The 27,162-nt window shown below is 45.8% G+C and overlaps 60 non-coding genes across 60 annotated transcripts; all 60 read left to right on the top strand.

Moving 5' to 3' along the window:
* The first annotated feature begins 629 nt into the window (after window positions 1-629).
* Window positions 630-711, top strand: trnas-cga (transfer RNA serine (anticodon CGA)). Its single transcript has one exon. It is a non-coding gene; the product is annotated as a tRNA-Ser (tRNA).
* A 435-nt stretch (window positions 712-1,146) lies between these two features.
* trnas-uga (transfer RNA serine (anticodon UGA)) lies at window positions 1,147-1,228 on the top strand. The gene has a single exon. It is a non-coding gene; the product is annotated as a tRNA-Ser (tRNA).
* A 435-nt stretch (window positions 1,229-1,663) lies between these two features.
* trnas-uga (transfer RNA serine (anticodon UGA)) lies at window positions 1,664-1,745 on the top strand. The gene has a single exon. It is a non-coding gene; the product is annotated as a tRNA-Ser (tRNA).
* A 176-nt stretch (window positions 1,746-1,921) lies between these two features.
* trnas-uga (transfer RNA serine (anticodon UGA)) lies at window positions 1,922-2,003 on the top strand. Its single transcript has one exon. It is a non-coding gene; the product is annotated as a tRNA-Ser (tRNA).
* A 176-nt stretch (window positions 2,004-2,179) lies between these two features.
* Window positions 2,180-2,261, top strand: trnas-uga (transfer RNA serine (anticodon UGA)). Its single transcript has one exon. It is a non-coding gene; the product is annotated as a tRNA-Ser (tRNA).
* Window positions 2,262-2,438: 177 nt separating this feature from the next.
* trnas-uga (transfer RNA serine (anticodon UGA)) lies at window positions 2,439-2,520 on the top strand. Its single transcript has one exon. It is a non-coding gene; the product is annotated as a tRNA-Ser (tRNA).
* A 177-nt stretch (window positions 2,521-2,697) lies between these two features.
* On the top strand, window positions 2,698-2,779 carry trnas-uga (transfer RNA serine (anticodon UGA)). The gene has a single exon. It is a non-coding gene; the product is annotated as a tRNA-Ser (tRNA).
* Window positions 2,780-2,955: 176 nt separating this feature from the next.
* Window positions 2,956-3,037, top strand: trnas-uga (transfer RNA serine (anticodon UGA)). The gene has a single exon. It is a non-coding gene; the product is annotated as a tRNA-Ser (tRNA).
* Window positions 3,038-3,660: 623 nt separating this feature from the next.
* Window positions 3,661-3,742, top strand: trnas-cga (transfer RNA serine (anticodon CGA)). Its single transcript has one exon. It is a non-coding gene; the product is annotated as a tRNA-Ser (tRNA).
* A 177-nt stretch (window positions 3,743-3,919) lies between these two features.
* On the top strand, window positions 3,920-4,002 carry trnas-uga (transfer RNA serine (anticodon UGA)). The gene has a single exon. It is a non-coding gene; the product is annotated as a tRNA-Ser (tRNA).
* A 950-nt stretch (window positions 4,003-4,952) lies between these two features.
* Window positions 4,953-5,034, top strand: trnas-uga (transfer RNA serine (anticodon UGA)). The gene has a single exon. It is a non-coding gene; the product is annotated as a tRNA-Ser (tRNA).
* Window positions 5,035-5,916: 882 nt separating this feature from the next.
* Window positions 5,917-5,998, top strand: trnas-cga (transfer RNA serine (anticodon CGA)). The gene has a single exon. It is a non-coding gene; the product is annotated as a tRNA-Ser (tRNA).
* Window positions 5,999-6,175: 177 nt separating this feature from the next.
* trnas-uga (transfer RNA serine (anticodon UGA)) lies at window positions 6,176-6,258 on the top strand. The gene has a single exon. It is a non-coding gene; the product is annotated as a tRNA-Ser (tRNA).
* Window positions 6,259-6,434: 176 nt separating this feature from the next.
* On the top strand, window positions 6,435-6,516 carry trnas-uga (transfer RNA serine (anticodon UGA)). Its single transcript has one exon. It is a non-coding gene; the product is annotated as a tRNA-Ser (tRNA).
* A 176-nt stretch (window positions 6,517-6,692) lies between these two features.
* On the top strand, window positions 6,693-6,774 carry trnas-uga (transfer RNA serine (anticodon UGA)). The gene has a single exon. It is a non-coding gene; the product is annotated as a tRNA-Ser (tRNA).
* An 881-nt stretch (window positions 6,775-7,655) lies between these two features.
* On the top strand, window positions 7,656-7,737 carry trnas-cga (transfer RNA serine (anticodon CGA)). Its single transcript has one exon. It is a non-coding gene; the product is annotated as a tRNA-Ser (tRNA).
* Window positions 7,738-8,173: 436 nt separating this feature from the next.
* trnas-uga (transfer RNA serine (anticodon UGA)) lies at window positions 8,174-8,255 on the top strand. Its single transcript has one exon. It is a non-coding gene; the product is annotated as a tRNA-Ser (tRNA).
* Window positions 8,256-8,431: 176 nt separating this feature from the next.
* On the top strand, window positions 8,432-8,513 carry trnas-uga (transfer RNA serine (anticodon UGA)). Its single transcript has one exon. It is a non-coding gene; the product is annotated as a tRNA-Ser (tRNA).
* Window positions 8,514-9,395: 882 nt separating this feature from the next.
* Window positions 9,396-9,477, top strand: trnas-cga (transfer RNA serine (anticodon CGA)). Its single transcript has one exon. It is a non-coding gene; the product is annotated as a tRNA-Ser (tRNA).
* Window positions 9,478-9,654: 177 nt separating this feature from the next.
* trnas-uga (transfer RNA serine (anticodon UGA)) lies at window positions 9,655-9,737 on the top strand. The gene has a single exon. It is a non-coding gene; the product is annotated as a tRNA-Ser (tRNA).
* A 176-nt stretch (window positions 9,738-9,913) lies between these two features.
* On the top strand, window positions 9,914-9,995 carry trnas-uga (transfer RNA serine (anticodon UGA)). Its single transcript has one exon. It is a non-coding gene; the product is annotated as a tRNA-Ser (tRNA).
* Window positions 9,996-11,135: 1,140 nt separating this feature from the next.
* Window positions 11,136-11,217, top strand: trnas-cga (transfer RNA serine (anticodon CGA)). Its single transcript has one exon. It is a non-coding gene; the product is annotated as a tRNA-Ser (tRNA).
* A 177-nt stretch (window positions 11,218-11,394) lies between these two features.
* On the top strand, window positions 11,395-11,477 carry trnas-uga (transfer RNA serine (anticodon UGA)). Its single transcript has one exon. It is a non-coding gene; the product is annotated as a tRNA-Ser (tRNA).
* A 176-nt stretch (window positions 11,478-11,653) lies between these two features.
* Window positions 11,654-11,735, top strand: trnas-uga (transfer RNA serine (anticodon UGA)). Its single transcript has one exon. It is a non-coding gene; the product is annotated as a tRNA-Ser (tRNA).
* Window positions 11,736-12,874: 1,139 nt separating this feature from the next.
* trnas-cga (transfer RNA serine (anticodon CGA)) lies at window positions 12,875-12,956 on the top strand. The gene has a single exon. It is a non-coding gene; the product is annotated as a tRNA-Ser (tRNA).
* Window positions 12,957-13,392: 436 nt separating this feature from the next.
* On the top strand, window positions 13,393-13,474 carry trnas-uga (transfer RNA serine (anticodon UGA)). Its single transcript has one exon. It is a non-coding gene; the product is annotated as a tRNA-Ser (tRNA).
* A 434-nt stretch (window positions 13,475-13,908) lies between these two features.
* Window positions 13,909-13,990, top strand: trnas-uga (transfer RNA serine (anticodon UGA)). Its single transcript has one exon. It is a non-coding gene; the product is annotated as a tRNA-Ser (tRNA).
* A 364-nt stretch (window positions 13,991-14,354) lies between these two features.
* Window positions 14,355-14,436, top strand: trnas-cga (transfer RNA serine (anticodon CGA)). The gene has a single exon. It is a non-coding gene; the product is annotated as a tRNA-Ser (tRNA).
* A 176-nt stretch (window positions 14,437-14,612) lies between these two features.
* Window positions 14,613-14,694, top strand: trnas-uga (transfer RNA serine (anticodon UGA)). Its single transcript has one exon. It is a non-coding gene; the product is annotated as a tRNA-Ser (tRNA).
* Window positions 14,695-14,870: 176 nt separating this feature from the next.
* Window positions 14,871-14,952, top strand: trnas-uga (transfer RNA serine (anticodon UGA)). The gene has a single exon. It is a non-coding gene; the product is annotated as a tRNA-Ser (tRNA).
* Window positions 14,953-15,128: 176 nt separating this feature from the next.
* Window positions 15,129-15,210, top strand: trnas-uga (transfer RNA serine (anticodon UGA)). The gene has a single exon. It is a non-coding gene; the product is annotated as a tRNA-Ser (tRNA).
* Window positions 15,211-15,833: 623 nt separating this feature from the next.
* Window positions 15,834-15,915, top strand: trnas-cga (transfer RNA serine (anticodon CGA)). Its single transcript has one exon. It is a non-coding gene; the product is annotated as a tRNA-Ser (tRNA).
* Window positions 15,916-16,092: 177 nt separating this feature from the next.
* Window positions 16,093-16,175, top strand: trnas-uga (transfer RNA serine (anticodon UGA)). Its single transcript has one exon. It is a non-coding gene; the product is annotated as a tRNA-Ser (tRNA).
* Window positions 16,176-16,351: 176 nt separating this feature from the next.
* trnas-uga (transfer RNA serine (anticodon UGA)) lies at window positions 16,352-16,433 on the top strand. Its single transcript has one exon. It is a non-coding gene; the product is annotated as a tRNA-Ser (tRNA).
* Window positions 16,434-16,609: 176 nt separating this feature from the next.
* On the top strand, window positions 16,610-16,691 carry trnas-uga (transfer RNA serine (anticodon UGA)). Its single transcript has one exon. It is a non-coding gene; the product is annotated as a tRNA-Ser (tRNA).
* An 881-nt stretch (window positions 16,692-17,572) lies between these two features.
* trnaw-cca (transfer RNA tryptophan (anticodon CCA)) lies at window positions 17,573-17,654 on the top strand. The gene has a single exon. It is a non-coding gene; the product is annotated as a tRNA-Trp (tRNA).
* A 177-nt stretch (window positions 17,655-17,831) lies between these two features.
* Window positions 17,832-17,914, top strand: trnas-uga (transfer RNA serine (anticodon UGA)). The gene has a single exon. It is a non-coding gene; the product is annotated as a tRNA-Ser (tRNA).
* Window positions 17,915-18,090: 176 nt separating this feature from the next.
* On the top strand, window positions 18,091-18,172 carry trnas-uga (transfer RNA serine (anticodon UGA)). The gene has a single exon. It is a non-coding gene; the product is annotated as a tRNA-Ser (tRNA).
* Window positions 18,173-18,865: 693 nt separating this feature from the next.
* On the top strand, window positions 18,866-18,947 carry trnas-uga (transfer RNA serine (anticodon UGA)). The gene has a single exon. It is a non-coding gene; the product is annotated as a tRNA-Ser (tRNA).
* Window positions 18,948-19,311: 364 nt separating this feature from the next.
* On the top strand, window positions 19,312-19,393 carry trnas-cga (transfer RNA serine (anticodon CGA)). The gene has a single exon. It is a non-coding gene; the product is annotated as a tRNA-Ser (tRNA).
* Window positions 19,394-19,570: 177 nt separating this feature from the next.
* trnas-uga (transfer RNA serine (anticodon UGA)) lies at window positions 19,571-19,653 on the top strand. Its single transcript has one exon. It is a non-coding gene; the product is annotated as a tRNA-Ser (tRNA).
* Window positions 19,654-19,829: 176 nt separating this feature from the next.
* trnas-uga (transfer RNA serine (anticodon UGA)) lies at window positions 19,830-19,911 on the top strand. The gene has a single exon. It is a non-coding gene; the product is annotated as a tRNA-Ser (tRNA).
* Window positions 19,912-20,345: 434 nt separating this feature from the next.
* Window positions 20,346-20,427, top strand: trnas-uga (transfer RNA serine (anticodon UGA)). Its single transcript has one exon. It is a non-coding gene; the product is annotated as a tRNA-Ser (tRNA).
* Window positions 20,428-20,791: 364 nt separating this feature from the next.
* Window positions 20,792-20,873, top strand: trnas-cga (transfer RNA serine (anticodon CGA)). Its single transcript has one exon. It is a non-coding gene; the product is annotated as a tRNA-Ser (tRNA).
* Window positions 20,874-21,049: 176 nt separating this feature from the next.
* Window positions 21,050-21,131, top strand: trnas-uga (transfer RNA serine (anticodon UGA)). Its single transcript has one exon. It is a non-coding gene; the product is annotated as a tRNA-Ser (tRNA).
* A 434-nt stretch (window positions 21,132-21,565) lies between these two features.
* On the top strand, window positions 21,566-21,647 carry trnas-uga (transfer RNA serine (anticodon UGA)). Its single transcript has one exon. It is a non-coding gene; the product is annotated as a tRNA-Ser (tRNA).
* A 177-nt stretch (window positions 21,648-21,824) lies between these two features.
* Window positions 21,825-21,906, top strand: trnas-aga (transfer RNA serine (anticodon AGA)). Its single transcript has one exon. It is a non-coding gene; the product is annotated as a tRNA-Ser (tRNA).
* Window positions 21,907-22,529: 623 nt separating this feature from the next.
* trnas-cga (transfer RNA serine (anticodon CGA)) lies at window positions 22,530-22,611 on the top strand. The gene has a single exon. It is a non-coding gene; the product is annotated as a tRNA-Ser (tRNA).
* Window positions 22,612-22,788: 177 nt separating this feature from the next.
* On the top strand, window positions 22,789-22,871 carry trnas-uga (transfer RNA serine (anticodon UGA)). The gene has a single exon. It is a non-coding gene; the product is annotated as a tRNA-Ser (tRNA).
* Window positions 22,872-23,752: 881 nt separating this feature from the next.
* On the top strand, window positions 23,753-23,834 carry trnas-cga (transfer RNA serine (anticodon CGA)). The gene has a single exon. It is a non-coding gene; the product is annotated as a tRNA-Ser (tRNA).
* Window positions 23,835-24,011: 177 nt separating this feature from the next.
* Window positions 24,012-24,094, top strand: trnas-uga (transfer RNA serine (anticodon UGA)). The gene has a single exon. It is a non-coding gene; the product is annotated as a tRNA-Ser (tRNA).
* A 176-nt stretch (window positions 24,095-24,270) lies between these two features.
* trnas-uga (transfer RNA serine (anticodon UGA)) lies at window positions 24,271-24,352 on the top strand. The gene has a single exon. It is a non-coding gene; the product is annotated as a tRNA-Ser (tRNA).
* Window positions 24,353-24,528: 176 nt separating this feature from the next.
* Window positions 24,529-24,610, top strand: trnas-uga (transfer RNA serine (anticodon UGA)). The gene has a single exon. It is a non-coding gene; the product is annotated as a tRNA-Ser (tRNA).
* Window positions 24,611-24,786: 176 nt separating this feature from the next.
* Window positions 24,787-24,868, top strand: trnas-uga (transfer RNA serine (anticodon UGA)). Its single transcript has one exon. It is a non-coding gene; the product is annotated as a tRNA-Ser (tRNA).
* Window positions 24,869-25,232: 364 nt separating this feature from the next.
* Window positions 25,233-25,314, top strand: trnas-cga (transfer RNA serine (anticodon CGA)). Its single transcript has one exon. It is a non-coding gene; the product is annotated as a tRNA-Ser (tRNA).
* A 176-nt stretch (window positions 25,315-25,490) lies between these two features.
* On the top strand, window positions 25,491-25,572 carry trnas-uga (transfer RNA serine (anticodon UGA)). The gene has a single exon. It is a non-coding gene; the product is annotated as a tRNA-Ser (tRNA).
* Window positions 25,573-25,748: 176 nt separating this feature from the next.
* On the top strand, window positions 25,749-25,830 carry trnas-uga (transfer RNA serine (anticodon UGA)). The gene has a single exon. It is a non-coding gene; the product is annotated as a tRNA-Ser (tRNA).
* A 176-nt stretch (window positions 25,831-26,006) lies between these two features.
* Window positions 26,007-26,088, top strand: trnas-uga (transfer RNA serine (anticodon UGA)). The gene has a single exon. It is a non-coding gene; the product is annotated as a tRNA-Ser (tRNA).
* Window positions 26,089-26,265: 177 nt separating this feature from the next.
* Window positions 26,266-26,347, top strand: trnas-aga (transfer RNA serine (anticodon AGA)). The gene has a single exon. It is a non-coding gene; the product is annotated as a tRNA-Ser (tRNA).
* A 623-nt stretch (window positions 26,348-26,970) lies between these two features.
* Window positions 26,971-27,052, top strand: trnas-cga (transfer RNA serine (anticodon CGA)). Its single transcript has one exon. It is a non-coding gene; the product is annotated as a tRNA-Ser (tRNA).
* Window positions 27,053-27,162: the final 110 nt, after the last annotated feature.

Raw genomic sequence — 27,162 nt, forward strand, 5'->3', positions numbered from 1 at the left:
GCCAAGAGGTTAAGGTGATTGACTTGAAATCCATTAGGTTTTACCTGCGCAGGTTAAAACCCTGCTGTCTACTCTATCTTCAGGTGCAGCACACATCTAGATTTTGTAGCTGTTTGCATTGTACCTGGTGTACTCTACCCTTCACATCCAGCCAAAAAAATAGCATGCTGCTCACTAAATGGGATAGTCATGGCCGAGAGGTTAAGGCGATGGACTTGAAATCCTTTGGGGTCTCCCCGCGCAGGTTCGAACCCTGCCGGCTACGTGATGCTTTGTTTGCTTCAAGCGTTAGGTCGTGAAGCAACTTTGTTTAAGCACATTTTCATCTCTAACTTCAGATTCAGCACACATCTAGAATTTCCAGCTGGGTTAATTTTTCCTGGTGTACTGTACCCTTCACATCCAGTCTAGAAAATAGCATCCTACTTTCTGAATGACATTGTTGTGGCCAAGAGGTTAAGGTGATTGACTTGAAATCCATTGGGTTTTACCTGCGCAGGTTAAAACCCTGCTGTCTACTCTATCTTCAGGTGCAGCAAACATCTAGATTTTATAGCTGGGTGCATTGTATCCGGTGAACTCTAGCCTACACATCCAGCCAAAAAATAGCATGCTGCTCGCTAAATGGGGTAGTCGTGGCCGAGAGGTTAAGGCCATGTACTCGAAATCTATTGGGGTTTCCCCGCGCAGGTTCGAACCCTGCCGACTATGTGGTGGTTTGTCTGTTTGCTACATGCATTTTTTCTTTCAGGAGCTTTGTTTGAGCTCATTGTCTTCTCTAACTTCAGATGCAGCACACATCTAAATTTTGTAGCCGGGTCCATTCTACCTGGTGTAATCTACCATTTTTATCCAGCCAAAAAAATAGCATGCTGCTCACTAAATGGGGTAGTCGTGGCCGAGAGGTTAAAGCGATGGACTTGAAATCCATTTGGGTTTCCGCGCGCAAGTTCAAACCCTGCCGACTACGTGATACCTTGTCTGTTTCCTCCAAGCATTGTGTCTTTGAGGAGCTTTGTTTGAGTTCAATGTCTTCTCTAACTTCAGGTGCAGCACACATCCAGATTTTGTAGCTGGATGCATTCTACCTGGTGTACTCTACCCTACACATCCAGCCAAAAAATAGCATGCTGCTCACTAAACGGGGTAGTCGTGGCCGAGAGGTTAAGGCGATGGACTTGAAATCCATTGGGGTCTGCCCGCGCAGGTTCGAACCCTGCCGACTACGTGGTGGTTTGTCTGTTTGCTACATGCATTTTTTCTTTCAGGAGCTTTGTTTGAGCTCATTGTCTTCTCTAACTTCAGATGCAGCACACATCTAAATTTTGTAGCCGGGTCCATTCTACCTGGTGTAATCTACCCTTTACATCCAGCCAAAAAAATAGCATGCTGCTTACCAAATGTGGTAGTCGTGGCCGAGAGGTTAAGGCGATGGACTTGAATTCCATTGGGGTCTCCCCGCGCAGGTTCGGACCCTGCCGACTACGTGATATTTTGTCTGTTTCCTCCAAGTATTGTGTCTTTGAGAAGCTTTGTTTGAGTTCAATGTCTTCTCTAACTTCAGGTGCAGCACACATCCAGATTTTGTAGCTGGATGCTTTGTACCTGGTGACCTCTACCCTTCACATCAAGCCAAAAAATAGCATGCTGCTCGCTAAATGGGGTAGTCGTGGCCGAGAGGTTAAGGCGATGGACTTGAAATCCATTGGGGTCTCCCCGCGCAGGTTCAAACCCTGCCGACTATGTGGTGGTTTGTCTATTTGCTACAAGCATTTTTTCTTTCAGGTGCTTTATTTGAGCTCATTATCTTCTCTAACTTCATATGCAGAACACATCTAAATTTTGTAGCTGGATGCTTTGTACCTGGTGTACTCTACCCTACACATCCAGCCAAAAAATAGCATGCTGCTTACCAAATGTGGTAGTCGTGGCCGAGAGGTTAAGGCGATGGACTTGAAATCCATTGGGGTCTCCCCGCGCAGGTTCGAACCCTGCCGACTACGTGATACTTTGTCTGTTTCCTCCAAGTATTGTGTCTTTGAGAAGCTTTGTTTGAGTTCAATGTCTTCTCTAACTTCAGGTGAAGCACACATCCAGATTTTCTAGCTGGATGAATTCTACCTGGTGTACTCTACCCTACACATTCAGCCAAAAAATAGCATGCTGCTCACTAAATGGGGTAGTCGTGGCCGAGAGGTTAAGGCGATGGACTTGAAATCCATTGGGGTCTCCCGGCGCAGGTTCGAACCCAGCCGACTACGTGATGGTTTGTCTGTTTGCTACATGCATTTTTTCTTTCAGGAGCTTTGTTTGAGCTCATTGTCTTCTCTAACTTCAGATGCAGCACACATCTAAATTTTGTAGCCGGGTCCATTCTACCTGGTGTAATCTACCCATTACATCCAGCCAAAAAAATAGCATGCTGCTCAATAAAGGGGGTAGTCGTGGCCGAGAGGTTAAGGCGATGGACTTGAAATCCATTGGGGTTTCCCCGCGCAGGTTCAAACCCTGCCAACTACGTGGTGGTTTGTCTGTTTGCTACAAGCATTTTTTCTTTCAGGTGCTTTGTTTGAGCTCATTATCTTCTCTAACTTCATATGCAGAACACATCTAAATTTTTGTAGCTGGATGCTTTGTACCTGGTGTACTCTACCCTACACATCCAGCCAAAAAATAGCATGCTGCTTACCAAATGTGGTAGTCGTGGCCGAGAGGTTAAGGCGATGGACTTGAAATCCATTGGGGTCTCCCCGCGCAGGTTCGAACCCTGCCGACTATGTGATACTTTGTCTGTTTCCTCCAAGTATTGTGTCTTTGAGAAGCTTTGTTTGAGTTCAATGTCTTCTCTAACTTCAGGTGCAGCACACATCCAGATTTTGTAGCTGGATGCTTTGTACCTGGTGACCTCTACCCTTCACATCAAGCCAAAAAATAGCATGCTGCTCGCTAAATGGGGTAGTCGTGGCCGAGAGGTTAAGGCGATGGACTTGAAATCCATTGGGGTCTCCCCGCGCAGGTTCAAACCCTGCCGACTATGTGGTGGTTTGTCTATTTGCTACAAGCATTTTTTCTTTCAGGTGCTTTGTTTGAGCTCATTATCTTCTCTAACTTCATATGCAGAACACATCTAAATTTTGTAGCTTGATGCTTTGTACCTGGTGTACTCTACCCTACACATATAGGCAAAAAAATAGCATGCTACTCGCTAAATGGGATAGTCGTGGTCGAGAGGTTAAGGCGATGGACTTGAAATCCATTGGGGTCTCCCCGCGCAGGTTCGAACCCTGCCAACTACGTGATGCTTTGTGTGCTTTAAGCGTTAGGTCGTGAAGCAACTTTGTTTAAGCACATTTTCATCTCTAACTTCAGATTCAGCACACATCTAGAATTTCCAGCTGGGTTAATTTTTCCTGGTGTACTGTACCCTTCACATCCAGTCTAGAAAATAGCATCCTACTTTCTGAATGACATTGTTGTGGCCAAGAGGTTAAGGTGATTGACTTGAAATCCATTGGGTTTTACCTGCGCAGGTTAAAACCCTGCTGTCTACTCTATCTTCAGGTGCAGCACACATCTAGATTGTATAGCTGGGTGCATTGTACCTGGTGAACTCTAGCCTACACATCCAGCCAAAAAATAGCATGCTGCTCACTAAATGGGGTAGTTGTTGCCGAGAGGTTAAGGCGATGGACTCGAAATCCAGTGGGGTTTCCCCGCGCAGGTTCGAACCCTGCCGACTACGTGGTGGTCTGTCTGTTTGCTACATGCATTTTTTCTTTCAGGAGCTTTATTTGAGCTCATTGTCTTCTCTAACTTCAGATGCAGCACACATCTAAATTTTGTAGCCTGGTCCATTCTACCTGGTGTAATCTACCCTTTACATCCAGCCAAAAAAATTGCATGCTGCTCAATAAATGGGGTAGTCGTGGCCGAGAGGTTAAGGCGATGGACTTGAAATCCATTGGGGTTTCCCTCGCGCAGGTTCAAACCCTGCCGACTACGTGGTGGTTTGTCTATTTGCTACAAGCATTTTTTCTTTCAGGTGCTTTGTTTGAGCTCATTATCTTCTCTAACTTCATATGCAGAACACATCTAAATTTTGTAGCTGGATGCTTTGTACCTGGTGTACTCTACCCTACACATCCAGCCAAAAAATAGCATGCTGCTTACCAAATGTGGTAGTCGTGGCCGAGAGGTTAAGGCGATGGAATTGAAATCCATTGGGGCCTCCCAGCGCAGGTTCGAACCCTGCCGACTACGTGATACTTTGTCTGTTTCCTCCAAGTATTGTGTCTTTGAGAAGCTTTGTTTGAGTTCAATGTCTTCTCTAACTTCAGGTGCAGCACACATCCAGATTTTGTAGCTGGATGCTTTGTACCTGGTGACCTCTACCCTTCACATCAAGCCAAAAAATAGCATGCTGCTCGCTAAATGGGGTAGTCGTGGCCAAGAGGTTAAGGCGATGGACTTGAAATCCATTGGGGTCTCCCCGCGCAAGTACAAACCCTGCCGACTATGTGGTGGTTTGTCTATTTGCTACAAGCATTTTTTCTTTCAGGTGCTTTATTTGAGCTCATTATCTTCTCTAACTTCATATGCAGAACACATCTAAATTTTGTAGCTGGATGCTTTGTACCTGGTGTACTCTACCCTACACATCCAGCCAAAAAATAGCATGCTGCTTACCAAATGTGGTAGTCGTGGCCAAGAGGTTAAGGCGATGGACTTGAAATCCATTGGGGTCTCACCGCGCATGTTTGAACCCTGCCGACTACGTGATACTTTGTCTGTTTCCTCCAAGTATTGTGTCTTTGAGAAGCTTTGTTTGAGTTCAATGTCTTCTCTAACTTCAGGTGCAGCACACATCCAGATTTTGTAGCTGGATGCATTCTACCTGGTGTACTCTACCCTACACATTCAGCCATAAAATAGCATGCTGCTCACGAAACGGGGTAGTCGTGGCCGAGAGGTTAAGGCGATGGACTTGAAATCCATTGGGGTCTCCCAGCGCAGGTTCGAACCCTGCCGACTACATGATACTTTGTCTGTTTCCTCCAAGTATTGTGTCTTTGAGAAGCTTTGTTTGAGTTCAATGTCTTCTCTAACTTCAGGTGCAGCACACATCCAGATTTTCTAGCTGGATGAATTCTACCTGGTGTACTCTACCCTACACATTCAGCCAAAAAAATAGCATGCTGCTCACTAAACGGGGTAGTCGTGGCCGAGAGGTTAAGGCGATGGACTTGAAATCCATTGTGGTCTCCCCGCGCAGGTTCGAACCCTGCCGACTACGTGATACTTTGTCTGTTTCCTCCAAGTATTGTGTCTTTGAGAAGCTTTGTTTGAGTTCAATGTCTTCTCTAACTTCAGGTGCAGCACACATCCAGATTTTCTAGCTGGATGAATTCTACCTGGTGTACTCTACCCTTCACATCCAGCCAAAAGAATAGCATGCTACTCGCTAAATGGGATAGTCGTGGCCGAGAGGTTAAGGCGATGGACTTGAAATCCATTGGGGTCTCCCCGCGCAGGTTCGAACCCTGCCAACTACGTGATGCTTTGTTTGCTTCAAGCGTTAGGTCGTGAAGCAACTTTGTTTAAGCACATTTTCATCTCTAACTTCAGATTCAGCACACATCTAGAATTTCCAGCTGGGTTAATTTTTCCTGGTGTACTGTACCCTTCACATCCAGTCTAGAAAATAGCATCCTACTTTCTGAATCACATTGTTGTGGCCAAGAGGTTAAGGTGATTGACTTGAAATCCATTGGGTTTTACCTGCGCAGGTTAAAACCCTGCTGTCTACTCTATCTTCAGGTGCAGCACACATCTAGATTTTATAGCTGGGTGCATTGTACCTGGTGAACTCTAGCCTACACATCCAGCCAAAAAATAGCATGCTGCTCACTAAATGGGGTAGTCGTGGCCGAGAGGTTAAGGCGATGGACTCGAAATCCATTGGGGTTTCCCCGCGCAGGTTCGAACCCTGCCGACTACGTGGTGGTTTGTCTGTTTGCTACATGCATTTTTAGTTTCAGGAGCTTTGTTTGAGCTCATTGTCTTCTCTAACTTCAGATGCAGCACACATCTAAATTTTGTAGCCGGGTCCATTCTACCTGGTGTAATCTACCCTTTACATCCAGCCAAAAAAATAGCTTGCTGCTCAATAAATGGGGTAGTCGTGGCCGAGAGGTTAAGGCGATGGACTTGAAATCCATTGGGGTTTCCCTCGCGCAGGTTCAAACCCTGCCGACTACGTGGTGGTTTGTCTGTTTGCTACAAGCATATTTTCTTTCAGGTGCTTTGTTTGAGCTCATTATCTTCTCTAACTTCATATGCAGAACACATCTAAATTTTGTAGCTGGATGCTTTGTACCTGGTGTACTCTACCCTACACATCCAGCCAAAAAATATTATGCTGCTTACCAAATGTGGTAGTCGTTGCCGAGAGGTTAAGGCGATGGACTTGAAATCCATTGGGGTCTCCCCGCGCAGGTTCGAACCCTGCCGACTACGTGATACTTTGTCTGTTTCCTCCAAGTATTGTGTCTTTGAGAAGCTTTGTTTGAGTTCAATGTCTTCTCTAACTTCAGGTGCAGCACACATCCAGATTTTGTAGCTGGATGCTTTGTACCTGGTGACCTCTACCCTTCACATCAAGCCAAAAAATAGCATGCTGCTCGCTAAATGGGGTAGTCGTGGCCGAGAGGTTAAGGCGATGGACTTGAAATCCATTGGGGTCTCCCCGCGCAGGTTCAAACCCTGCCGACTATGTGGTGGTTTGTCTATTTGCTACAAGCATTTTTTCTTTCAGGTGCTTTGTTTGAGCTCATTATCTTCTCTAACTTCATATGCAGAACACATCTAAATTTTGTAGCTTGATGCTTTGTACCTGGTGTACTCTACCCTACACATCCAGCCAAAAAATAGCATGCTGCTTACCAAATGTGGTAGTCGTAGCCGAGAGGTTAAGGCGATGGACTTGACATCCATTGGGTTCTCCCCGCGCAGGTTCGAACCCTGCCGACTACGTGATACTTTGTCTGTTTCCTCCAAGTATTGTGTCTTTGAGAAGCTTTGTTTGAGTTCAATGTCTTCTCTAACTTCAGGTGCAGCACACATCCAGATTTTCTAGCTGGATGAATTCTACCTGGTGTACTCTACCCTTCACATCCAGCCAAAAAAATAGCATGCTACTCGCTAAATGGGATAGTCGTGGCTGAGAGGTTAAGGCAATGGACTTGAAATCCATTGGGGTCTCCCCGCGCAGGTTCGAACCTTGCCAACTACGTGATGCTTTGTTTGCTTCAAGCGTTAGGTCGTGAAGCAACTTTGTTTTAGCACATTTTCATCTCTAACTTCAGATTCAGCACACATCTAGAATTTCCAGCTGGGTTAATTTTTCCTGGTGTACTGTGCCCTTCACATCCAGTCTAGAAAATAGCATCCTACTTTCTGAATGACATTGTTGTGGCCAAGAGGTTAAGGTGATTGACTTGAAATCCATTGGGTTTTACCTGCGCAGGTTAAAACCCTGCTGTCTACTCTATCTTCAGGTGCAGCACACATCTAGATTTTATAGCTGGGTGCATTGTACCTGGTGAACTCTAGCCTACACATCCAGCCAAAAAATAGCATGCTGCTCACTAAATGGGGTAGACGTGGCCGAGAGGTTAAGGCGATGGACTCGAAATCCAGTGGGGTTTCCCCGCGCAGGTTCGAACCCTGCCGACTACGTGGTGGTCTGTCTGTTTGCTACATGCATTTTTTCTTTCAGGAGCTTTGTTTGAGCTCATTGTCTTCTCTAACTTCAGATGCAGCACACATCTAAATTTTGTAGCCTGGTCCATTCTACCTGGTGTAATCTACCCTTTACATCCAGCCAAAAAAATAGCATGCTGCTCAATAAATGGGGTAGTCGTGGCTGAGAGGTTAAGGCGATGGACTTGAAATCCATTGGGGTTTCCCTCGCGCAGGTTCAAACCCTGCCGACTACGTGGTGGTTTGTCTGTTTGCTACAAGCATTTTTTCTTTCAGGTGCTTTGTTTGAGCTCATTATCTTCTCTAACTTCATATGCAGAACACATCTAAATTTTGTAGCTGGATGCTTTGTACCTGGTGTACTCTACCCTACACATCCAGCCAAAAAATAGCATGCTGCTTACCAAATGTGGTAGTCGTGGCCGAGAGGTTAAGGCGATGGACTTGAAATCCATTGGGGTCTCCCCGCGCAGGTTCGAACCCTGCCGACTACGTGATGCTTTGTCTGTTTCCTCCAAGTATTGTGTCTTTGAGAAGCTTTGTTTGAGTTCAATGTCTTCTCTAACTTCAGGTGCAGCACACATCCAGATTTTGTAGCAGGATGCATTCTACCTGGTGTACTCTACCCTACACATTCAGCCATAAAATAGCATGCTGCTCACGAAACGGGGTAGTCGTGGCCGAGAGGTTAAGGCGATGGACTTGAAATCCATTGGGGTCTCCCAGCGCAGGTTCGAACCCTGCCGACTACATGATACTTTGTCTGTTTCCTCCAAGTATTGTGTCTTTGAGAAGCTTTGTTTGAGTTCAATGTCTTCTCTAACTTCAGGTGCAGCACACATCCAGATTTTCTAGCTGGATGAATTCTACCAGGTGTACTCTACCCTACACATTCAGCCAAAAAAATAGCATGCTGCTCACTAAACGGGGTAGTCGTGGCCGAGAGGTTAAGGCGATGGACTTGAAATCCGTTGTGGTCTCCCCGCGCAGGTTCGAACCCTGCCGACTGCGTGATACTTTGTCTGTTTCCTCCAAGTATTGTGTCTTTGAGAAGCTTTGTTTGAGTTCAATGTCTTCTCTAACTTCAGGTGCAGCACACATCCAGATTTTCTAGCTGGATGAATTCTACCTGGTGTACTCTACCCTTCACATCCAGCCAAAAGAATAGCATGCTACTCGCTAAATGGGATAGTCGTGGCCGAGAGGTTAAGACGATGGACTTGAAATCCATTGGGGTCTCCCCGCGCAGGTTCGAACCCTGCCAACTACGTGATGCTTTGTTTGCTTCAAGCGTTAGGTCGTGAAGCAACTTTGTTTAAGCACATTTTCATCTCTAACTTCAGATTCAGCACACATCTAGAATTTCCAGCTGGGTTAATTTTTCCTGGTGTACTGTACCCTTCACATCCAGTCTAGAAAATAGCATCCTACTTTCTGAATGACATTGTTGTGGCCAAGAGGTTAAGGTGATTGACTTGAAATCCATTGGGTTTTACCTGCGCAGGTTAAAACCCTGCTGTCTACTCTATCTTCAGGTGCAGCACACATCTAGATTTTATAGCTGGGTGCATTGTACCTGGTGAACTCTAGCCTACACATCCAGCCAAAAAATAGCATGCTGCTCACTAAATGGGGTAGTCGTGGCCGAGAGGTTAAGGCGATGGACTCGAAATCCATTGGGGTTTCCCCGCGCAGGTTCGAACCCTGCCGACTACGTGGTGGTTTGTCTGTTTGCTACATGCATTTTTTCTTTCAGGAGCTTTGTTTGAGCTCATTGTCTTCTCTAACTTCAGATGCAGCACACATCTAAATTTTGTAGCCGGGTCCATTCTACCTGGTGTAATCTACCCTTTACATCCAGCCAAAAAAATAGCTTGCTGCTCAATAAATGGGGTAGTCGTGGCCGAGAGGTTAAGGCGATGGACTTGAAATCCATTGGGGTTTCCCTCGCGCAGGTTCAAACCCTGCCGGCTACGTGGTGGTTTGTCTGTTTGCTACAAGCATTTTTTCTTTCAGGTGCTTTGTTTGAGCTCATTATCTTCTCTAACTTCATATGCAGAACACATCTAAATTTTGTAGCTGGATGCTTTGTACCTGGTGTACTCTACCCTACACATCCAGCCAAAAAATATTATGCTGCTTACCAAATGTGGTAGTCGTTGCCGAGAGGTAAAGGCGATGGACTTGAAATCCATTGGGGTCTCCCCGCGCAGGTTCGAACCCTGCCGACTACGTGATACTTTGTCTGTTTCCTCCAAGTATTGTGTCTTTGAGAAGCTTTGTTTGAGTTCAATGTCTTCTCTTACTTCAGGTGCAGCACACATCCAGATTTTGTAGCTGGATGCTTTGTACCTGGTGACCTCTACCCTTCACATCAAGCCAAAAAATAGCATGCTGCTCGCTAAATGGGGTAGTCGTGGCCGAGAGGTTAAGGCGATGGACTTGAAATCCATTTGGGGTCTACCCGCGCAGGTTCAAACCCTGCCGACTATGTGGTGGTTTGTCTATTTGCTACAAGCATTTTTTCTTTCAGGTGCTTTGTTTGAGCTCATTATCTTCTCTAACTTCATATGCAGAACACATCTAAATTTTGTAGCTTGATGCTTTGTACCTGGTGTACTCTACCCTACACATCCAGCCAAAAAATAGCATGCTGCTTACCAAATGTGGTAGTCGTAGCCGAGAGGTTAAGGCGATGGACTTGACATCCATTGGGTTCTCCCCGCGCAGGTTCGAACCCTGCCGACTACGTGATACTTTGTCTGTTTCCTCCAAGTATTGTGTCTTTGAGAAGCTTTGTTTGAGTTCAATGTCTTCTCTAACTTCAGGTGCAGCACACATCCAGATTTTCTAGCTGGATGCATTCTACCTGGTGTACTCTACCCTTCACATCCAGCCAAAAAAATAGCATGCTACTCGCTAAATGGGATAGTCGTGGCCGAGAGGTTAAGGCGATGGACTTGAAATCCATTGGGGTCTCCCCGCGCAGGTTCGAACCCTGCCAACTACGTGATGCTTTGTGTGCTTCAAGCGTTAGGTCGTGAAGCAACTTTGTTTAAGCACATTTTCATCTCTAACTTCAGATTCAGCACACATCTAGAATTTCCAGCTGGGTTAATTTTTCCTGGTGTACTGTACCCTTCACATCCAGTCTAGAAAATAGCATCCTACTTTCTGAATGACATTGTTGTGGCCAAGAGGTTAAGGTGATTGACTTGAAATCCATTGGGTTTTACCTGCGCAGGTTAAAACCCTGCTGTCTACTCTATCTTCAGGTGCAGCACACATCTAGATTTTATAGCTGGGTGCATTGTACCTGGAGAACTCTAGCCTACACATCCAGCCAAAAAATAGCATGCTGCTCACTAAATGGGGTAGTTGTTGCCGAGAGGTTAAGGCGATGGACTCGAAATCCAGTGGGGTTTCCCCGCGCAGGTTCGAACCCTGCCGACTACGTGGTGGTCTGTCTGTTTGCTACATGCATTTTTTCTTTCAGGAGCTTTGTTTGAGCTCATTGTCTTCTCTAACTTCAGATGCAGCACACATCTAAATTTTGTAGCCTGGTCCATTCTACCTGGTGTAATCTACCCTTTACATCCAGCCAAAAAAATATCATGCTGCTCAATAAATGGGGTAGTCGTGGCCGAGAGGTTAAGGCGATGGACTTGAAATCCATTGGGGTTTCCCTCGCGCAGGTTCAAACCCTGCCGACTACGGGGTGGTTTGTCTGTTTGCTACAAGCATTTTTTCTTTCAGGTGCTTTGTTTGAGCTCATTATCTTCTCTAACTTCATATGCAGAACACATCTAAATTTTGTAGCTGGATGCTTTGTACCTGGTGTACTCTACCCTACACATCCAGCCAAAAAATAGCATGCTGCTTACCAAATGTGGTAGTCGTGGCCGAGAGGTTAAGGCGATGGACTTGAAATCCATTGGGGTCTCCCCGCGCAGGTTCGAACCCTGCCGACTACGTGATACTTTGTCTGTTTCCTCCAAGTATTGTGTCTTTGAGAAGCTTTGTTTGAGTTCAATGTCTTCTCTAACTTCAGGTGCAGCACACATCCAGATTTTGTAGCTGGATGCTTTGTACCTGGTGACCTCTACCCTTCACATCAAGCCAAAAAATAGCATGCTGCTCGCTAAATGGGGTAGTCGTGGCCGAGAGGTTAAGGCGATGGACTTGAAATCCATTGGGGTCTCCCCGCGCAGGCTCAAACCCTGCCGACTATGTGGTGGTTTGTCTATTTGCTACAAGCATTTTTTCTTTCAGGTGCTTTGTTTGAGCTCATTATCTTCTCTAACTTCATATGCAGAACACATCTAAATTTTGTAGCTTGATGCTTTGTACCTGGTGTACTCTACCCTACACATCCAGCCAAAAAATAGCATGCTGCTTACCAAATGTGGTAGTCGTAGCCGAGAGGTTAAGGTGATGGACTTGACATCCCTTGGGTTCTCCCCGCGCAGGTTCGAACCCTGCCGACTACGTGATACTTTGTCTGTTTCCTCCAAGTATTGTGTCTTTGAGAAGCTTTGTTTGAGTTCAATGTCTTCTCTAACTTCAGGTGCAGCACACATCCAGATTTTCTAGCTGGATGCATTCTACCTGGTGTACTCTACCCTTCACATCCAGCCAAAAAAATAGCATGCTACTCGCTAAATGGGATAGTCGTGGCCGAGAGGTTAAGGCGATGGACTTGAAATCCATTGGGGTCTCCCCGCGCAGGTTCGAACCCTGCCAACTACGTGATGCATTGTTTGCTTCAAGCGTTAGGTCGTGAAGCAACTTTGTTTAAGCACATTTTCATCTCTAACTTCAGATTCAGCACACATCTAGAATTTCCAGCTGGGTTAATTTTTCCTGGTGTACTGTACCCTTCACATCCAGTCTAGAAAATAGCATCCTACTTTCTGAATGACATTGTTGTGGCCAAGAGGTTAAGGTGATTGACTTGAAATCCATTGGGTTTTACCTGCGCAGGTTAAAACCCTGCTGTCTACTCTATCTTCAGGTGCAGCACACATCTAGATTTTATAGCTGGGTGCATTGTACCTGGTGAACTCTAGCCTACACATCCAGCCAAAAAATAGCATGCTGCTCACTAAATGGGGTAGTCGTGGCCGAGAGGTTAAGGCGATGGACTCGAAATCCAGTGGGGTTTCCCCGCGCAGGTTCGAACCCTGCTGACTACGTGGTGGTCTGTCTGTTTGCTACATGCATTTTTTCTTTCAGGAGCTTTGTTTGAGCTCATTGTCTTCTCTAACTTCAGATGCAGCACACATCTAAATTTTGTAGCCTGGTCCATTCTACCTGGTGTAATCTACCCTTTACATCCAGCCAAAAAAATAGCATGCTGCTCAATAAATGGGGTAGTCGTGGCCGAGAGGTTAAGGCGATGGACTTGAAATCCAATGGGGTTTCCCTCGCGCAGGTTCAAACCCTGCCGACTACGTGGTGGTTTGTCTGTTTGCTACAAGCATTTTTTCTTTCAGGTGCTTTGTCTGAGCTCATTATCTTCTCTAACTTCATATGCAGAACACATCTAAATTTTGTAGCTGGATGCTTTGTACCTGGTGTACTCTACCCTACACATCCAGCCAAAAAATAGCATGCTGCTTTCCAAATGTGGTAGTCGTGGCCGAGAGGTTAAGGCGATGGACTTGAAATCCATTGGGGTCTCCCCGCGCAGGTTCGAACCCTGCCGACTACGTGATACTTTGTCTGTTTCCTCCAAGTATTGTGTCTTTGAGAAGCTTTGTTTGAGTTCAATGTCTTCTCTAACTTCAGGTGCAGCACACATCCAGATTTTGTAGCTGGATGCTTTGGACCTGGTGACCTCTACCCTTCACATCAAGCCAAAAAATAGCATGCTGCTCACTAAATGGGGTAGTCGTGGCCGAGAGGTTAAGGAGATAACCTTGAAATCCATTGGGGTCTCCCCGCGCAGGTTCAAACCCTGCGGACAATGTGGTGGTTTGTCTATTTGCTACAAGCATTTTTTCCTTCAGGTGCTTTATTTGAGCTCATTATCTTCTCTAACTTCATATGCAGAACACATCTAAATTTTGTAGCTGGATGCTTTGTACCTGGTGTACTCTACCCTACACATCCAGCCAAAAAATAGCATGCTGCTTACCAAGTGTGGTAGTCGTGGCCGAGAGGTTAAGGCGATGGACTTGAAATCCATTGGGGTCTCCCCGCGCAGGTTCGAACCCTGCCGACTACGTGATGCTTTGTTTGCTTCAAGCATTAGGTCGTGAAGCAACTTTGTTTAAGCACATTTTCATCTCTAACTTCAGATTCAGCACACATCTAGAATTTCCAGCTGGGTTAATTTTTCCTGGTGTACTGTACCCTTCACATCCAGTCTAGAAAATAGCATCCTACTTTCTGAATCACATTGTTGTGGCCAAGAGGTTAAGGTGATTGACTTGAAATCCATTGGGTTTTACCTGCGCAGGTTAAAACCCTGCTGTCTACTCTATCTTCAGGTGCAGCACACATCTAGATTTTATAGCTGGGTGCATTATACCTGGTGAACTCTAGCCTACACTTCCAGGCAAAAAATAGCATGCTGCTCACTAAATGGGGTAGTCGTGGCCGAGAGGTTAAGGCGATGGACTCGAAATCCATTGGGGTTTCCCCGCGCAGGTTCGAACCCTGCCGACTACGTGGTGGTTTGTCTGTTTGCTACATGCATTTTTTCTTTCAGGAGCTTTGTTTGAGCTCATTGTCTTCTCTAACTTCATATGCAGAACACATCTAAATTTTGTAGCTGGATGCTTTGTACCTGGTGTACTCTACCCTACACATCCAGCCAAAAAATAGCATGCTGCTTACCAAATGTGGTAGTCGTGGCCAAGAGGTTAAGGCGATGGACTTGAAATCCATTGGGGTCTCCCCGCGCAGGTTCGAACCCTGCTGACTACGTGATACTTTGTCTGTTTCTTCCAAGCATTGTGTCTTTGAGGAGCTTTGTTTGAGTTCAATGTCTTCTCTAACTTCAGGTGCAGCACACATCCAGATTTTGTAGCTGGATGCATTCTACCTGGTGTACTCTACCCTACACATCCAGCCAAAAAATAGCATGCTGCTCACTAAACGGGGTAGTCGTGGCCGAGAGGTTAAGGCGATGGACTTGAAATCCATTGGGGTCTCCCCGCGCAGGTTCGAACCCTGCCGACTACGTGGTGGTTTGTCTATTTGCTACAAGCATTTTTTCTTTCAGGTGCTTTGTTTGAGCTCATTATCTTCTCTAACTTCATATGCAGAACACATCTAAATTTTGTAGCTGGATGCTTTGTACCTGGTGTACTCTACCCTACACATCCAGCCAAAAAATAGCATGCTGCTTACCAAATGTGGTAGTCGTGGCCGAGAGGTTAAGGCGATGGACTTGAAATCCATTGGGGTCTCCCCGCGCAGGTTCGAACCCTGCCGACTACGTGATACTTTGTCTGTTTCCTCAAAGTATTGTGTCTTTGAGAAGCTTTGTTTGAGTTCAATGTCTTCTCTAACTTCAGGTGCAGCACACATCCAGATTTTCTAGCTGGATGCATTCTACCTGGTGTACTCTACCCTTCACATCCAGCCAAAAGAATAGCATGCTACTCGCTAAATGGGATAGTCGTGGCCGAGAGGTTAAGACGATGGACTTGAAATCCATTGGGGTCTCCCCGCGCAGGTTCGAACCCTGCCAACTACGTGATGCTTTGTTTGCTTCAAGCGTTAGGTCGTGAAGCAACTTTGTTTAAGCACATTTTCATCTCTAACTTCAGATTCAGCACACATCTAGAATTTCCAGCTGGGTTAATTTTTCCTGGTGTACTGTACCCTTCACATCCAGTCTAGAAAATAGCATCCTACTTTCTGAATGACATTGTTGTGGCCAAGAGGTTAAGGTGATTGACTTGAAATCCATTGGGTTTTACCTGCGCAGGTTAAAACCCTGCTGTCTACTCTATCTTCAGGTGCAGCACACATCTAGATTTTATAGCTGGGTGCATTGTACCTGGTGAACTCTAGCCTACACATCCAGCCAAAAAATAGCATGCTGCTCACTAAATGGGGTAGTCGTGGCCGAGAGTTTAAGGCGATGGACTCGAAATCCATTGGGGTTTCCCCGCGCAGGTTCGAACCCTGCCGACTATGTGGTGGTTTGTCTGTTTGCTACATGCATTTTTTCTTTCAGGAGCTTTGTTTGAGCTCATTGTCTTCTCTAACTTCAGATGCAGCACACATCTAAATTTTGTAGCCGGGTCCATTCTACCTGGTGTAATCTACCCTTTACATCCAGCCAAAAAAATAGCTTGCTGCTCAATAAATGGGGTAGTCGTGGCCGAGAGGTTAAGGCGATGGACTTGAAATCCATTGGGGTTTCCCTCGCGCAGGTTCAAACCCTGCCGGCTACGTGGTGGTTTGTCTGTTTGCTACAAGCATTTTTTCTTTCAGGTGCTTTGTTTGAGCTCATTATCTTCTCTAACTTCATATGCAGAACACATCTAAATTTTGTAGCTGGATGCTTTGTACCTGGTGTACTCTACCCTACACATCCAGCCAAAAAATATTATGCTGCTTACCAAATGTGGTAGTCGTTGCCGAGAGGTTAAGGCGATGGACTTGAAATCCATTGGGGTCTCCCCGCGCAGGTTCGAACCCTGCCGACTACGTGATACTTTGTCTGTTTCCTCCAAGTATTGTGTCTTTGAGAAGCTTTGTTTGAGTTCAATGTCTTCTCTAACTTCAGGTGCAGCACACATCCAGATTTTGTAGCTGGATGCTTTGTACCTGGTGACCTCTACCCTTCACATCAAGCCAAAAAATAGCATGCTGCTCGCTAAATGGGGTAGTCGTGGCCGAGAGGTTAAGGCGATGGACTTGAAATCCATTGGGGTTTCCCCGCGCAGGTTCAAACCCTGCCGACTATGTGGTGGTTTGTCTATTTGCTACAAGCATTTTTTCTTTCAGGTGCTTTGTTTGAGCTCATTATCTTCTCTAACTTCATATGCAGAACACATCTAAATTTTGTAGCTTGATGCTTTGTACCTGGTGTACTCTACCCTACACATCCAGCCAAAAAATAGCATGCTGCTTACCAAATGTGGTAGTCGTAGCCGAGAGGTTAAGGCGATGGACTTGACATCCATTGGGGTCTCCCCGCGCAGGTTCGAACCCTGCCGACTATGTGATACTTTGTCTGTTTCCTCCAAGTATTGTGTCTTTGAGAAGCTTTGTTTGAGTTCAATGTCTTCTCTAACTTCAGGTGCAGCACACATCCAGATTTTCTAGCTGGTTGCATTCTACCTGGTGTACTCTACCCTTCACATCCAGCCAAAAAAATAGCATGCTACTCGCTAAATGGGATAGTCGTGGCCGAGAGGTTAAGGCGATGGACTTGAAATCCATTGGGGTCTCCCCGCGCAGGTTCGAACCCTGCCAACTACGTGATGCTTTGTGTGCTTCAAGCGTTAGGTCGTGAAGCAACTTTGTTTAAGCACATTTTCATCTCTAACTTCAGATTCAGCACACATCTAGAATTTCCAGCTGGGTTAATTTTTCCTGGTGTACTGTACCCTTCACATCCAGTCTAGAAAATAGCATCCTACTTTCTGAATGACATTGTTGTGGCCAAGAGGTTAAGGTGATTGACTTGAAATCCATTGGGTTTTACCTGCGCAGGTTAAAACCCTGCTGTCTACTCTATCTTCAGGTGCAGCACACATCTAGATTTTATAGCTGGGTGCATTGTACCTGGAGAACTCTAGCCTACACATCCAGCCAAAAAATAGCATGCTGCTCACTAAATGGGGTAGTTGTTGCCGAGAGGTTAAGGCGATGGACTCCAAATCCAGTGGGGTTTCCCCGCGCAGGTTCGAACCCTGCCGACTACGTGGTGGTCTGTCTGTTTGCTACATGCATTTTTTCTTTCAGGAGCTTTGTTTGAGCTCATTGTCTTCTCTAACTTCAGATGCAGCACACATCTAAATTTTGTAGCCTGGTCCATTCTACCTGGTGTAATCTACCCTTTACATCCAGCCAAAAAAATATCATGCTGCTCAATAAATGGGGTAGTCGTGGCCGAGAGGTTAAGGCGATGGACTTGAAATCCATTGGGGTTTCCCTCGCGCAGGTTCAAACCCTGCCGACTACGGGGTGGTTTGTCTGTTTGCTACAAGCATTTTTTCTTTCAGGTGCTTTGTTTGAGCTCATTATCTTCTCTAACTTCATATGCAGAACACATCTAAATTTTGTAGCTGGATGCTTTGTACCTGGTGTACTCTACCCTACACATCCAGCCAAAAAATAGCATGCTGCTTACCAAATGTGGTAGTCGTGGCCGAGAGGTTAAGGCGATGGACTTGAAATCCATTGGGGTCTCCCCGCGCAGGTTCGAACCCTGCCGACTACGTGATACTTTGTCTGTTTCCTCCAAGTATTGTGTCTTTGAGAAGCTTTGTTTGAGTTCAATGTCTTCTCTAACTTCAGGTGCAGCACACATCCAGATTTTGTAGCTGGATGCTTTGTACCTGGTGACCTCTACCCTTCACATCAAGCCAAAAAATAGCATGCTGCTCGCTAAATGGGGTAGTCGTGGCCGAGAGGTTAAGGCGATGGACTTGAAATCCATTGGGGTCTCCCCGCGCAGGCTCAAACCCTGCCGACTATGTGGTGGTTTGTCTATTTGCTACAAGCATTTTTTCTTTCAGGTGCTTTGTTTGAGCTCATTATCTTCTCTAACTTCATATGCAGAACACATCTAAATTTTGTAGCTTGATGCTTTGTACCTGGTGTACTCTACCCTACACATCCAGCCAAAAAATAGCATGCTGCTTACCAAATGTGGTAGTCGTAGCCGAGAGGTTAAGGTGATGGACTTGACATCCATTGGGTTCTCCCCGCGCAGGTTCGAACCCTGCCGACTACGTGATACTTTGTCTGTTTCCTCCAAGTATTGTGTCTTTGAGAAGCTTTGTTTGAGTTCAATGTCTTCTCTAACTTCAGGTGCAGCACACATCCAGATTTTCTAGCTGGATGCATTCTACCTGGTGTACTCTACCCTTCACATCCAGCCAAAAAAATAGCATGCTACTCGCTAAATGGGATAGTTGTGGCCGAGAGGTTAAGGCGATGGACTTGAAATCCATTGGGGTCTCCCCGCGCAGGTTCGAACCCTGCCAACTACGTGATGCATTGTTTGCTTCAAGCGTTAGGTCGTGAAGCAACTTTGTTTAAGCACATTTTCATCTCTAACTTCAGATTCAGCACACATCTAGAATTTCCAGCTGGGTTAATTTTTCCTGGTGTACTGTACCCTTCACATCCAGTCTAGAAAATAGCATCCTACTTTCTGAATGACATTGTTGTGGCCAAGAGGTTAAGGTGATTGACTTGAAATCCATTGGGTTTTACCTGCGCAGGTTAAAACCCTGCTGTCTACTCTATCTTCAGGTGCAGCACACATCTAGATTTTATAGCTGGGTGCATTGTACCTGGTGAACTCTAACCTACACATCCAGCCAAAAAATAGCATGCTGCTCACTAAATGGGGTAGTCGTGGCCGAGAGGTTAAAGCGATAGACTCGAAATCCAGTGGGGTTTCCCCGCGCAGGTTCGAACCCTGCTGACTACATGGTGGTCTGTCTGTTTGCTACATGCATTTTTTCTTTCAGGAGCTTTGTTTGAGCTCATTGTCTTCTCTAACTTCAGATGCAGCACACATCTAAATTTTGTAGCCTGGTCCATTCTACCTGGTGTAATCTACCCTTTACATCCAGCCAAAAAAATAGCATGCTGCTCAATAAATGGGGTAGTCGTGGCCGAGAGGTTAAGGCGATGGACTTGAAATCCATTGGGGTTTCCCTCGCGCAGGTTCAAACCCTGCCGACTACGTGGTGGTTTGTCTGTTTGCTACAAGCATTTTTTCTTTCAGGTGCTTTGTCTGAGCTCATTATCTTCTCTAACTTCATATGCAGAACACATCTAAATTTTGTAGCTGGATGCTTTGTACCTGGTGTACTCTACCCTACACATCCAGCCAAAAAATAGCATGCTGCTTACCAAATGTGGTAGTCGTGGCCGAGAGGTTAAGGCGATGGACTTGAAATCCATTGGGGTCTCCCCGCGCAGGTTCGAACCCTGCCGACTACGTGATACTTTGTCTGTTTCCTCCAAGTATTGTGTCTTTGAGAAGCTTTGTTTGAGTTCAATGTCTTCTCTAACTTCAGGTGCAGCACACATCCAGATTTTGTAGCTGGATGCTTTGTACCTGGTGACCTCTACCCTTCACATCAAGCCAAAAAATAGCATGCTGCTCACTAAATGGGGTAGTCGTGGCCGAGAGGTTAAGGCGATGGACTTGAAATCCATTGGGGTCTCCCCGCGCAGGTTCAAACCCTGCGGACTATGTGGTGGTTTGTCTATTTGCTACAAGCATTTTTTCCTTCAGGTGCTTTATTTGAGCTCATTATCTTCTCTAACTTCATATGCAGAACACATCTAAATTTTGTAGCTGGATGCTTTGTACCTGGTGTACTCTACCCTACACATCCAGCCAAAAAATAGCATGCTGCTTACCAAGTGTGGTAGTCGTGGCCGAGAGGTTAAGGCGATGGACTTGAAATCCATTGGGGTCTCCCCGCGCAGGTTCGAACCCTGCCGACTACGTGATGCTTTGTTTGCTTCAAGCATTAGGTCGTGAAGCAACTTTGTTTGAGCACATTTTCATCTCTAACTTCAGATTCAGCACACATCTAGAATTTCCAGCTGGGTTAATTTTTCCTGGTGTACTGTACCCTTCACATCCAGTCTAGAAAATAGCATCCTACTTTCTGAATCACATTGTTGTGGCCAAGAGGTTAAGGTGATTGACTTGAAATCCATTGGGTTTTACCTGCGCAGGTTAAAACCCTGCTGTCTACTCTATCTTCAGGTGCAGCACACATCTAGATTTTATAGCTGGGTGCATTGTACCTGGTGAACTCTAGCCTACACTTCCAGGCAAAAAATAGCATGCTGCTCACTAAATGGGGTAGTCGTGGCCGAGAGGTTAAGGCGATGGACTCGAAATCCATTGGGGTTTCCCCGCGCAGGTTCGAACCCTGCCGACTACGTGGTGGTTTGTCTGTTTGCTACATGCATTTTTTCTTTCAGGAGCTTTGTTTGAGCTCATTGTCTTCTCTAACTTCATATGCAGAACACATCTAAATTTTGTAGCTGGATGCTTTGTACCTGGTGTACTCTACCCTACACATCCAGCCAAAAAATAGCATGCTGCTTACCAAATGTGGTAGTCGTGGCCAAGAGGTTAAGGCGATGGACTTGAAATCCATTGGGGTCTCCCCGCGCAGGTTCGAACCCTGCTGACTACGTGATACTTTGTCTGTTTCTTCCAAGCATTGTGTCTTTGAGGAGCTTTGTTTGAGTTCAATGTCTTCTCTAACTTCAGGTGCAGCACACATCCAGATTTTGTAGCTGGATGCATTCTACCTGGTGTACTCTACCCTACACATCCAGCCAAAAAATAGCATGCTGCTCACTAAACGGGGTAGTCGTGGCCGAGAGGTTAAGGCGATGGACTTCAAATCCATTGGGGTCTACCCGCGCAGGTTCGAACCCTGCCGACTACGTGGTGGTTTGTCTATTTGCTACAAGCATTTTTTCTTTCAGGTGCTTTGTTTGAGCTCATTATCTTCTCTAACTTCATATGCAGAACACATCTAAATTTTGTAGCTGGATGCTTTGTACCTGGTGTACTCTACCCTACACATCCAGCCAAAAAATAGCATGCTGCTTACCAAATGTGGTAGTCGTGGCCGAGAGGTTAAGGCGATGGACTTGAAATCCATTGGGGTCTCCCCGCGCAGGTTCGAACCCTGCCGACTACGTGATACTTTGTCTGTTTCCTCAAAGTATTGTGTCTTTGAGCAGCTTTGTTTGAGTTCAATGTCTTCTCTAACTTCAGGTGCAGCACACATCCAGATTTTCTAGCTGGATGCATTCTACCTGGTGTACTCTACCCTTCACATCCAGCCAAAAAAATAGCATGCTACTCGCTAAATGGGATAGTCGTGGCCGAGAGGTTAAGGCGATGGACTAGAAATCCATTGTGGTCTCCCCGCGCAGGTTCGAACCCTGCCGACTACGTGATACTTTGTCTGTTTCCTCCAAGTATTGTGTCTTTGAGAAGCTTTGTTTGAGTTCAATGTCTTCTCTAACTTCAGGTGCAGCACACATCCAGATTTTCTAGCTGGATGAATTCTACCTGGTGTACTCTACCCTTCACATCCAGCCAAAAGAATAGCATGCTACTCGCTAAATGGGATAGTCGTGGCCGAGAGGTTAAGACGATGGACTTGAAATCCATTGGGGTCTCCCCGCGCAGGTTCGAACCCTGCCAACTACGTGATGCTTTGTTTGCTTCAAGCGTTAGGTCGTGAAGCAACTTTGTTTAAGCACATTTTCATCTCTAACTTCAGATTCAGCACACATCTAGAATTTCCAGCTGGGTTAATTTTTCCTGGTGTACTGTACCCTTCACATCCAGTCTAGAAAATAGCATCCTACTTTCTGAATGACATTGTTGTGGCCAAGAGGTTAAGGTGATTGACTTGAAATCCATTGGGTTTTACCTGCGCAGGTTAAAACCCTGCTGTCTACTCTATCTTCAGGTGCAGCACACATCTAGATTTTATAGCTGGGTGCATTGTACCTGGTGAACTCTAGCCTACACATCCAGCCAAAAAATAGCATGCTGCTCACTAAATGGGGTAGTCGTGGCCGAGAGTTTAAGGCGATGGACTCGAAATCCATTGGGGTTTCCCCGCGCAGGTTCGAACCCTGCCGACTACGTGGTGGTTTGTCTGTTTGCTACATGCATTTTTTCTTTCAGGAGCTTTGTTTGAGCTCATTGTCTTCTCTAACTTCAGATGCAGCACACATCTAAATTTTGTAGCCGGGTCCATTCTACCTGGTGTAATCTACCCTTTACATCCAGCCAAAAAAATAGCTTGCTGCTCAATAAATGGGGTAGTCGTGGCCGAGAGGTTAAGGCGATGGACTTGAAATCCATTGGGGTTTCCCTCGCGCAGGTTCAAACCCTGCCGACTACGTGGTGGTTTGTCTGTTTGCTACAAGCATTTTTTCTTTCAGGTGCTTTGTTTGAGCTCATTATCTTCTCTAACTTCATATGCAGAACACATCTAAATTTTGTAGCTGGATGCTTTGTACCTGGTGTACTCTACCCTACACATCCAGCCAAAAAATATTATGCTGCTTACCAAATGTGGTAGTCGTTGCCGAGAGGTTAAGGTGATGGACTTGACATCCATTGGGTTCTCCCCGCGCAGGTTCGAATCCTGCCGACTACGTGATACTTTGTCTGTTTCCTCCAAGTATTGTGTCTTTGAGAAGCTTTGTTTGAGTTCAATGTCTTCTCTAACTTCAGGTGCAGCACACATCCAGATTTTCTAGCTGGATGCATTCTACCTGGTGTACTCTACCCTTCACATCCAGCCAAAAAAATAGCATGCTACTCGCTAAATGGGATAGTCGTGGCCGAGAGGTTAAGGCGATGGACTTGAAATCCATTGGGGTCTCCCCGCGCAGGTTCGAACCCTGCCAACTACGTGATGCATTGTTTGCTTCAAGCGTTAGGTCGTGAAGCAACTTTGTTTAAGCACATTTTCATCTCTAACTTCAGATTCAGCACACATCTAGAATTTCCAGCTGGGTTAATTTTTCCTGGTGTACTGTACCCTTCACATCCAGTCTAGAAAATAGCATCCTACTTTCTGAATGACATTGTTGTGGCCAAGAGGTTAAGGTGATTGACTTGAAATCCATTGGGTTTTACCTGCGCAGGTTAAAACCCTGCTGTCTACTCTATCTTCAGGTGCAGCACACATCTAGATTTTATAGCTGGGTGCATTGTACCTGGTGAACTCTAGCCTACACATCCAGCCAAAAAATAGCATGCTGCTCACTAAATGGGGTAGTCGTGGCCGAGAGGTTAAAGCGATGGACTCGAAATCCAGTGGGGTTTCCCCGCGCAGGTTCGAACCCTGCTGACTACATGGTGGTCTGTCTGTTTGCTACATGCATTTTTTCTTTCAGGAGCTTTGTTTGAGCTCATTGTCTTCTCTAACTTCAGATGCAGCACACATCTAAATTTTGTAGCCTGGTCCATTCTACCTGGTGTAATCTACCCTTTACATCCAGCCAAAAAAATAGCATGCTGCTCAATAAATGGGGTAGTCGTGGCCGAGAGGTTAAGGCGATGGACTTGAAATCCATTGGGGTTTCCCTCGCGCAGGTTCAAACCCTGCCGACTACGTGGTGGTTTGTCTGTTTGCTACAAGCATTTTTTCTTTCAGGTGCTTTGTCTGAGCTCATTATCTTCTCTAACTTCATATGCAGAACACATCTAAATTTTGTAGCTGGATGCTTTGTACCTGGTGTACTCTACCCTACACATCCAGCCAAAAAATAGCATGCTGCTTACCAAATGTGGTAGTCGTGGCCGAGAGGTTAAGGCGATGGACTTGAAATCCATTGGGGTCTCCCCGCGCAGGTTCGAACCCTGCCGACTACGTGATACTTTGTCTGTTTCCTCCAAGTATTGTGTCTTTGAGAAGCTTTGTTTGAGTTCAATGTCTTCTCTAACTTCAGGTGCAGCACACATCCAGATTTTGTAGCTGGATGCTTTGTACCTGGTGACCTCTACCCTTCACATCAAGCCAAAAAATAGCATGCTGCTCACTAAATGGGGTAGTCCTGGCCGAGAGGTTAAGGCGATGGACTTGAAATCCATTGGGGTCTCCCCGCGCAGGTTCAAACCCTGCGGACTATGTGGTGGTTTGTCTATTTGCTACAAGCATTTTTTCCTTCAGGTGCTTTATTTGAGCTCATTATCTTCTCTAACTTCATATGCAGAACACATCTAAATTTTGTAGCTGGATGCTTTGTACCTGGTGTACTCTACCCTACACATCCAGCCAAAAAATAGCATGCTGCTTACCAAGTGTGGTAGTCGTGGCCGAGAGGTTAAGGCGATGGACTTGAAATCCATTGGGGTCTCCCCGCGCAGGTTCGAACCCTGCCGACTACGTGATGCTTTGTTTGCTTCAAGCATTAGGTCGTGAAGCAACTCTGTTTGAGCACATTTTCATCTCTAACTTCAGATTCAGCACACATCTAGAATTTCCAGCTGGGTTAATTTTTCCTGGTGTACTGTACCCTTCACATCCAGTCTAGAAAATAGCATCCTACTTTCTGAATCACATTGTTGTGGCCAAGAGGTTAAGGTGATTGACTTGAAATCCATTGGGTTTTACCTGCGCAGGTTAAAACCCTGCTGTCTACTCTATCTTCAGGTGCAGCACACATCTAGATTTTATAGCTGGGTGCATTGTACCTGGTGAACTCTAGCCTACACTTCCAGGCAAAAAATAGCATGCTGCTCACTAAATGGGGTAGTCGTGGCCGAGAGGTTAAGGCGATGGACTCGAAATCCATTGGGGTTTCCCCGCGCAGGTTCGAACCCTGCCGACTACGTGGTGGTTTGTCTGTTTGCTACATGCATTTTTTCTTTCAGGAGCTTTGTTTGAGCTCATTGTCTTCTCTAACTTCATATGCAGAACACATCTAAATTTTGTAGCTGGATGCTTTGTACCTGGTGTACTCTACCCTACACATCCAGCCAAAAAATAGCATGCTGCTTACCAAATGTGGTAGTCGTGGCCAAGAGGTTAAGGCGATGGACTTGAAATCCATTGGGGTCTCCCCGCGCAGGTTCGAACCCTGCTGACTACGTGATACTTTGTCTGTTTCTTCCAAGCATTGTGTCTTTGAGGAGCTTTGTTTGAGTTCAATGTCTTCTCTAACTTCAGGTGCAGCACACATCCAGATTTTGTAGCTGGATGCATTCTACCTGGTGTACTCTACCCTACACATCCAGCCAAAAAATAGCATGCTGCTCACTAAACGGGGTAGTCGTGGCCGAGAGGTTAAGGCGATGGACTTGAAATCCATTGGGGTCTACCCGCGCAGGTTCGAACCCTGCCGACTACGTGGTGGTTTGTCTATTTGCTACAAGCATTTTTTCTTTCAGGTGCTTTGTTTGAGCTCATTATCTTCTCTAACTTCATATGCAGAACACATCTAAATTTTGTAGCTGGATGCTTTGTACCTGGTGTACTCTACCCTACACATCCAGCCAAAAAATAGCATGCTGCTTACCAAATGTGGTAGTCGTGGCCGAGAGGTTAAGGCGATGGACTTGAAATCCATTGGGGTCTCCCCGCGCAGGTTCGAACCCTGCCGACTACGTGATACTTTGTCTGTTTCCTCAAAGTATTGTGTCTTTGAGCAGCTTTGTTTGAGTTCAATGTCTTCTCTAACTTCAGGTGCAGCACACATCCAGATTTTCTAGCTGGATGCATTCTACCTGGTGTACTCTACCCTTCACATCCAGCCAAAAAAATAGCATGCTACTCGCTAAATGGGATAGTCGTGGCCGAGAGGTTAAGGCGATGGACTAGAAATCCATTGTGGTCTCCCCGCGCAGGTTCGAACCCTGCCGACTACGTGATACTTTGTCTGTTTCCTCCAAGTATTGTGTCTTTGAGAAGCTTTGTTTGAGTTCAATGTCTTCTCTAACTTCAGGTGCAGCACACATCCAGATTTTCTAGCTGGATGAATTCTACCTGGTGTACTCTACCCTTCACATCCAGCCAAAAGAATAGCATGCTACTCGCTAAATGGGATAGTCGTGGCCGAGAGGTTAAGACGATGGACTTGAAATCCATTGGGGTCTCCCCGCGCAGGTTCGAACCCTGCCAACTACGTGATGCTTTGTTTGCTTCAAGCGTTAGGTCGTGAAGCAACTTTGTTTAAGCACATTTTCATCTCTAACTTCAGATTCAGCACACATCTAGAATTTCCAGCTGGGTTAATTTTTCCTGGTGTACTGTACCCTTCACATCCAGTCTAGAAAATAGCATCCTACTTTCTGAATGACATTGTTGTGGCCAAGAGGTTAAGGTGATTGACTTGAAATCCATTGGGTTTTACCTGCGCAGGTTAAAACCCTGCTGTCTACTCTATCTTCAGGTGCAGCACACATCTAGATTTTATAGCTGGGTGCATTGTACCTGGTGAACTCTAGCCTACACATCCAGCCAAAAAATAGCATGCTGCTCACTAAATGGGGTAGTCGTGGCCGAGAGGTTAAGGCGATGGACTCGAAATCCATTGGGGTTTCCCCGCGCAGGTTCGAACCCTGCCGACTACGTGGTGGTTTGTCTGTTTGCTACATGCATTTTTTCTTTCAGGAGCTTTGTTTGAGCTCATTGTCTTCTCTAACTTCAGATGCAGCACACATCTAAATTTTGTAGCCGGGTC

This window comes from Pseudorasbora parva, chromosome 6, assembly GCF_024679245.1.
Source record: "Pseudorasbora parva isolate DD20220531a chromosome 6, ASM2467924v1, whole genome shotgun sequence".
In the NCBI taxonomy this organism is placed as follows: domain Eukaryota; kingdom Metazoa; phylum Chordata; class Actinopteri; order Cypriniformes; family Gobionidae; genus Pseudorasbora; species Pseudorasbora parva.